This window comes from Ceratotherium simum, chromosome 34, assembly GCF_057802395.1.
Source record: "Ceratotherium simum simum isolate JZ-2026a chromosome 34, ASM5780239v1, whole genome shotgun sequence".
NCBI lineage: Eukaryota > Metazoa > Chordata > Mammalia > Perissodactyla > Rhinocerotidae > Ceratotherium > Ceratotherium simum.
In genome coordinates this window covers 14199017-14207064 of record NC_141933.1, presented here as the reverse complement: position 1 = coordinate 14207064, position 8048 = coordinate 14199017, and the positions used below count along the sequence as shown (strand labels likewise).

The 8048-nt window shown below is 39.0% G+C and overlaps 1 pseudogene; it reads right to left on the bottom strand.

Annotated features, from left to right (window-relative positions):
• Positions 1-1062: 1062 nt before the first annotated feature.
• LOC101406669 (olfactory receptor 5A1-like) lies at positions 1063-2350 on the bottom strand (annotated as a pseudogene).
• Positions 2351-8048: the final 5698 nt, after the last annotated feature.

The following is an 8048-nucleotide window of genomic DNA, read 5'->3' as shown; positions in this document are numbered from 1 at the left end:
CAGACATTTCTCCAAAGAAGATATACAGATGGCCAACAGGCACATGAGAAGATGTTCAACATCATTAACTATCAGGGAAATGCAAATCAAAACTACAATGAGATATCACCTCACGCCCATCAGAATGGCTATAATCAACAAGACAGGAAACAACATATGTTGGAGAGGATGTGGAGAGAAGAGAACTCTCATACACTGCTGGTGGGAGTGCAAACTGGTGCAGCCACTATGGAAAACAGTATGGAGATTCCTCAAAAAATTAAGGATAAAACTACCATACGATCTAGCTATTCCACCACTGGGTATTAATCCAAAGAACGTGAAAACACCAATGCATAAAGATACATGCACCCCTGTGTTCATTGCAGCGTTATTCACAATAGCCAAGACTTGGAAGCAACCTAAGTGCTCATCAAAGGAGGAATGGATAAAAAAGTTGTGGTATATATACACAAAGGAGTACTACTCAGCCATAAGAAACGATGAAATCCAGCCATTTGTGACAACATGGATGGACATTGAGGGTATTATGCAAAGTGAAATAAGTCATAGGGAGAAGGTCAAATACCATATGATCTCACTCATTAAGTAGTAGATAATAACAACAACAAACAAACACATGGAGACAGAGACTGGATTTGTGGTTACCAGAGGGGAAGGAGGGAGGGATGAGGGCGAAAGGGCTAATGAGGCACATGTGTGTGGTGATGGGTTGTAATTAGTATTTGGGTGGTGAGCATGATGTAATCTATGCAGAAATAGAAGTATAATGATGTACACCTGAAATTTATACAATGTTATAAACCACTGTTACTGCAATAAACAAACAGCTAAAAATATATATGGTTATATATACCTGGGTCTAATCATGGAAACAAGCCTCTTAGACTTAGTTCTTTGTTGATGACTTTGCCTCAGACAGATCACTTGCTGGTTGCACTAAACATAATGGCACCAGGAATCAAGAAGCAGGTTTTCACTTCTTTTCACTACTTAGCTATTCTTGTGACTGACAAAAGGTTACTTACATGTCCTTACTCCTGTTTTCTATATAAGGGAAATAACACCTGTGCAAATATTGTTCCTACAGAAGTAAATGTGTTGCCCTCTTTATCACCCTCTTGACGGCCTCTTTGATCTCCTTGTTCCTCAGATTATAGATCAGAGGGTTTAACATGGGGATAAGGATAACATAGAACACTGACAGCACCTTGTCCTGCTTCTCAGAGTGACTAGACCTAGGATGCAGATACACAGAGAGGCTTGTCCCCTACAATAGTGTCACAACTACCATGAGGGAGGCACAGGTATTGAAGGCCTTGGCACCACCTTTGGAAAAAGATATTATCATGATGGAAGCGGAATGAAAACATAGTATAAGAGTATATCAAGGAAAGAACCAAATCCAACAAAATTAGCTACCAGAAAAAGAATAATTTGGCCGATGAAGAGATTGGAGCAAGACCAGGTAATAATCTGGAGTATGTCACAGAAAAAGTGTTGAGTGATATTTGGCCCACTGTAGTAGGGATGAAAGTAAGGGACTGTTTCAGCTAAGTGTCCAAGGAAACCACTTCCATTGGCCCCAGCAGCCATCTTCTGACAGGGGCCAGGAGCCACGATGACCAGGTATTGCAGACGCCTACCAATACCAGCATATCTGTCATATGCTATGGTGGCCAAGAAGCAGCACACAGTCAGACACATCCACGATGCAACAAAATACTAGGTGGCACAGGAATGAATGAAATCATTTTTTATTCTTCAAAGAGGTCTGAAAGCATCCCTATAGTGATGGAAGGAGAATAGCAGATGTATACAAATGACAAGAAACTTATAAAAAAAGTACATAGGTGCGTGCAGGTGAGAGTACATCCTGATTAGCATGATGAGACCCCGGTTCCACATAAGGGTCACAAAGTAGATCCTTAAGAAGATTGGGAAGAGGATAAGCTGCACCTCTTTTTCATCTGAGCATCCCAGGAGAACAACATAGTCATTGAGTTGTGATCTCTATTTCATTCAATGGCCCTGCTTGGTGACACCCGCTGAGAAAAAGATGAGAGAAGGAAATGGCTACAATCTGAAAAAACACAAATATATACACTTCATTTCTTTCCAGTCATTCATGTGACTAAATATACATCTTAAATCATCAGAGTTAAGTTAATCTGTGTCTTAACTGAAAAATTTTCTTGCATAAATACTAACATTCTCTTTGGGGACAAAAGACAGTAAGTGGACATCGTTAGTACATCACCTCCTAAATGTCTTATATTCCTGTTTTCTCATTCCAGTTTTACAAATATTTGAGAATTGGAAATAGACTAAATTGGGAAAATACTGTCATCTCTCTAAACAGTGAAACAGAATGATTCTGATCAGTCATTGCTCTGAAATTAGTTCAGTGCTTGAAAAATTCCATGCTGGACCTTATAGTTAAATGAGGATGGTGAAGCAAGTGCTCTTTAAAATACCCTTTTGAACTAGTAATCAATTAATCTGTAATCATGGAGGGTGGACAATTCTGTAACTTCCTTTCTACTTTCATAAAGCATTTCATAAAGAATCATGCAGGCTGGCCTGGCGGTATAGTGGTAAGTTCACCTGTTCTGCTTCAGCAGCCCAGGGTTCACAAGTCCGGATCCTGGGTGCGGACCTGCGTTGCTCATTGAGCCATGCTGTGGTGGTGTCCCACATACACAATAGAGGAAGGTGGGCACAGATGTTAGCTCAGGGATGGTCTTCCTCTGCAAAAAGAGGAAGACAGACAACAGATGTTAGCTCAGAGCCAATCTTTCTCACCAAAAATAAATAAATAAATAAAAATATTATTAAAAAGAAAAAGAAAGAATAATGCAATGGGATGGTGGGAAGAGTCACACACCAAGTAGCAGCTTGGAAGTGGATACGACCTACTCAAATTACTGACTCTAGGAAGGCTCGTAAGAAGTTAGACAAGACTATGTTGTAAGAGCCATTATGTGCCCATCCATGCAGGTGCAGATTTTTCTTTCCTCAAAACAAAGATACTTATGACTTAAACTGTCTAGGACAGTGATTCTTGACCTACTTTGAGCCAGTGATACTTTTGAAAATGTTGGAAATTCTGGAACCTTGACCCCACAAATTGCAACCACTTACCACCTTCCCGTATTGTTTTATTGGATTCTCAATCACATTCAACTCTATTACATGGTTCACAGGTCAAGACTTCTCCTACAAAGTAGAGTGACTTGAACTCATGCAAGAGTTAGGATGCTTAGGCAAAGGATATGGAGAATAGGAAACTGAGACAAGATTTCTGAAAGTTATTTCTCTTTTTCTCATTGGAGCCAACATAGGGAAGACAAGCACTAAGTATTCAGGCCAAATAGTAAATAACCAAAAGAATATTTTTCCCCAGGCACTGTATGCCATCTTCAAGATGCAACAGCTGTCATCTCTCCAGATTATTATTACAATGTCTCCCAACACAAACCCATTCTTATTCAGATGAACTCAAACTAGAAAGAAAATCATGGGAAGCTGTGAAACGTAGAAAATAGATGTCAAATATTGTCTGGGAGTTGTGCACATGGGTAAAATTAAAAGTCTTGGAAATTTCCCCGGAGAAAAGCTGTGACATTAATGGAATAAGCTATGTCTATAAACTATAAATTTTTGTCAACATTAGCCATCCAGAATGTCTTCCTTCTCTACAACCATTTACCCGCCTTCTAATTCCAAAAATGAATGAAAAGAGAAAATATCCATAAAAGCATAAGGTTGTTGCCTGAGAAGTAATGTAGAAGTGTTCATTTCCCAAAATCAGATCAATCATTACTTCGTGGTGCACTATTTTGAGAAAAATTCTGAAGGAATGAAGAGATTAATTAAAAAATAAAATCAAGATGTTTTCCAACAGCATAGAACAAGAAATGGTAGCAGGTAGACTATGTAATTATCAACCCAGACATAGTTGTGGTTTTATCCACAGGGAGACTGAATGGAGGGAGAATTCTGTGAGAACGCAGCAAAAAATTGCATTTTTCATCATTATCACTGTCATCATCTTAACCAACAGTCATGACAACAAAAAGGTTATTAGAGTAGCTACAATGTAACCTATTCTTTTCCTTGTAATCATGGACATATTCACAGCTTCCTCTAATGTCCATTCATTCAATATAGTGACCTAAAGCCTCATGTGCCATCTACTAAACACAGATAGTACTCTGAAAATTGCCTCTATATTTGTATTATATCCCTTTGGAACCCCAGTTAGACGTGTGTTGAAATTTCTTCCTCTACCTTCCTCATCACTGAAACATCCATTATTTGTATTTCTCTACTGTGTTCTGTTTAATTTTACAGATCTCTCTTCCAGTAAATTCATTATATCGTAAGTTGTGCAAATTGTCTAAGTCATCCATTGAACTGCAAATTTTAATCATAATATTTTGTTTTCTCTCTAGATGTTCTATTTTCTTCATTGCCCAAATGGTCAGCTTTGATAGTCTCTTATTCTTTCATCTTACTTTCCATAGTATTCTTTATTTAAACATTTTAAATGTACTTATTTCCATAGTGGCTGCACCAGTTTGCACTCCCACCAGCAGTGTATGAGAGTTCCCTTCTCTCCACAACCTCTCCAACACATGTTGTTTCCTGTCTTGTTAATTATAGCCATTCTGACGGGCGTGAGGTGATATCTCATTGTAGTTTTGATTTGCATTTCCCTGATAGTTAGTGATTTTGAACATGATGTAATCTATGCAGAAATAGAAGTACAATGATGTACAAAAAAAAATAAATAAATGTACTTATTAAAATTACTATTGTGTAATAATAGAAATACATAGTTTTGCATGCCTCATTCTATAGTTAGATGTTTTTGGTGACTCTAGCTGAGGTGCCCTTTTTATTTGTATGTTTAGTGTTTTGTATATCTTAAGTTCACATTTCTTTAAATTTTACCAGTGGGAATCATTGAGGATTGAGTTTAAAATGTGTTCCAGGGAGATTCCTCAAAAAATTAAGACTATAACTACCATACAATCCAGATATTACACTTCTGGGTATTTATCCAAAGAATATGAAAACACCAAATCATAACGATATATGCACCCCTGTGTTCATTGCAGCATTATTCACAATAGCCAAGACTTGGAAGCAGCCTAAGCACCCAACGAGGGACAAATGGATAAAGAAGACTGGTATATATACGCAATGGAATACTACTCAGCCATGAGAAATGATGAGATCCAGCTATTTGTAACAACATGGGTGAACACTGAGGGTATTATGCCAAGCGAAATAAGTCAGAGGGAGAAGGTCAAATACCCTAGGATCTCACTCGTAAGCAGAAGATAAAAACAACAACAGACAATCACATAGAGACAGAGACTGGATTAGTGGTTACCAGAGGGGATGGGGGGAGGGAGGAGGGCAAAAGGGACAATTAGGCACACGTGAGTGGTGATGGATTGCAATTAGTCTTTGGGTGTTGAACATAATGTAATCTATGCAGAAATAGAAGTGTAACAATGTACAGCTAAAATTTATACAACGTTATAAACCAATGTTACTGCCATAAATAAAAAGTAAATAAATGAAAAATAACCCCACCCCAAAAAATAAAATAAAATGCGTGGATGTTACGTCTCTGTAAAAATCAGTTCCCATTACTACTAAAGATGTTCTATTAATGAAAAAAGAAAAGAAAAGAATCTGAAAATATTTTCTATCAGTCCAGAAGAAGAAATGGTAGCAGATGATATATTTATGATCTCAGACTTAGGTGTGGTTCTGTCCACAGTGAGACTGAATGGAGGAAGAATTTTGTGAGAAGAAAGCATAAAACTGCATTCTTCATCATCACCATCATAATCATAACCAACAACCATGACAATATGAAGATTTATTGAGCAGCTACAATATATACTGTATTTCTCCTTCTACTCATGAACATATTCACAGCTTGCTTTAATGTTCATTCATTCAATATGGTAACCTTAAGCCCCATGTGCCTTCTACTAAACACAGATACTACTCTGAAAATTGCCTCTATACTTCTATTATATGCCTCTGGAACCCCAATTAGATGAATGTTGAATCTTCTTGCTCTGCCCTCCACATCACTGAAACATTCATTATTTGTGTTTCTCTACTGCGTTCTGCTTAATTTTTACAGATCTCTCTTCTAGTAAATTTATTCTATCATGAGTTGTGCTAATTGGCTGTTTTCAATCATAGTATATTATTTTCTCTCCAGATGTTCCATCTTGTTCTTTTCACAAATGGTCAAATTTGAAAGTCTCCTATTGTTTCATCATACTTTCCATAGCAAGTTTTATTTAAACATATTAAACATACTTATTGGAATTATTATTATCTCTAATTAAAATACACAGATTTGGGGGCCAGCCCCTTTGTCTAGTGGGTTAAGTTTGGCGTGCTCCACTTCAGCGGCCTGGGTTTGGTTCCCGGGCTCAGACCTACGCCACTTGTCAGTGGCCATACTGTGGAAGAGTCCCACATACAAAACAGATTGATTGGCACGATGTTAGCTCAGGGCAAATGCTCCTCTAGCAAAAAGGGAAGATTGGCAGCAGAAGTTAGCTCAGGGTGAATCTTCCTCAGCAAATAAAACCAAAAAAACATACTTTTGCCAGTCTGATTCCATAGTTTAATGATATTGCTGACTCTTGCTCAGGTGCCCTGTTTATTTGTGTGCTTAGTGCTTTTTTTATCTTAAGTTCATGTTTCTTTAAAAGTTATCTGTGGGAATCTACGATGCTTGTGTTTAAAATCTGTTGCTTCAGAAATTGTTTATATAACTTCTGTCAGATACCTTGGGGACAACACCAACCCCAGAATCCCTTTAAATAAAAATTTTGACTTGCAGTTTTTTGGCACCACAATAATGATTTAGACTGTATATCTACATAAGTAGACAGATGAGATTAAAAATTATCAGGGGAAGGAGTGACAGCAGCATCATAGTGACAAAAGATGTTCCTTGTATTCGTCCGTCTATTGTAACAATGAATTAGGCATCCATCCACAACAAAGGCCTTTGTGGGAGTTGTAGTATCCAGCACCAAATGCCAAGGGACCCAGGAGGAATCTTGCCCACTGTGTATCCAGTAAGAGGCAGACAGATCTTGGTACGGGCTGCAGAGCCAGCAGGAGCCAGTGAACCTGTCCTAACCCATCTTGGTCACGTCCAGGTAAAGCCTGGACAGTACTGATGACAACTATGAATGAGACAGATTTTGTGGAAGCCTAGTCTTCCTCAGAAGGGATTCCAGTGCACTATTGGAGCAGAAAAAGGTGTGAGTTGGTCACAGTGGCGACAGTTAGAGGAGCTTTCCAGCACAACCCTCTTCAAGGTAACACTGCACGGGCTGAACTACTCATCACTGTGAAACTCTCTTGCACAGGAAAAAGAGCAGCAAGTGAATGCCCAGCTACCCTGGCATTGCTGGAGGCAGCTGAGGAACTCCTTTCTCTCTAGAGGTATGTAGACTATTGAGACAGAAAGTCCAGGTGTGGAGGGAGAGGAAGATCAGGTAAGAGGCAGATAGAAAGATCAAAGAGAATTAAAGGTGCAGAGGGTCTAAGGATTTCAGCAGGAAGTCTACCCATGAGCCTCTAGGAGTACCTCACCAAAGGATCTCTCCTCCAGATCCACTGGAACACCTAACCCCCCAGTGCTAAACCCACACCTCCCCCCACTCTGCAACTGGCTCCTTGTGTATATTTCTGAATGTAGCAGTGAAAGCAAATCTGGTAAACTGAGAGTTCTCAGAAAAATAGACCTGGTCGGTGGACAAGTGAGAAACCACAAACATGAGCCGGAGTGCCACCTTCTGGAAAACAGAAAAGAGGTTTCCAGTAGCCAGCCTGGTGAGTGGTATCAACCAAAGACACGATAGCTTAAGAATTCAGCCACCAGAGGGAGCAAGAAGAGTGGAGCAGGTGACCCATACAAAGGCAGAGAAAACTCCAGACCCCTTACTTACACCACTCACAGAACTTAACTTGAAATGAGTTAAAGATTT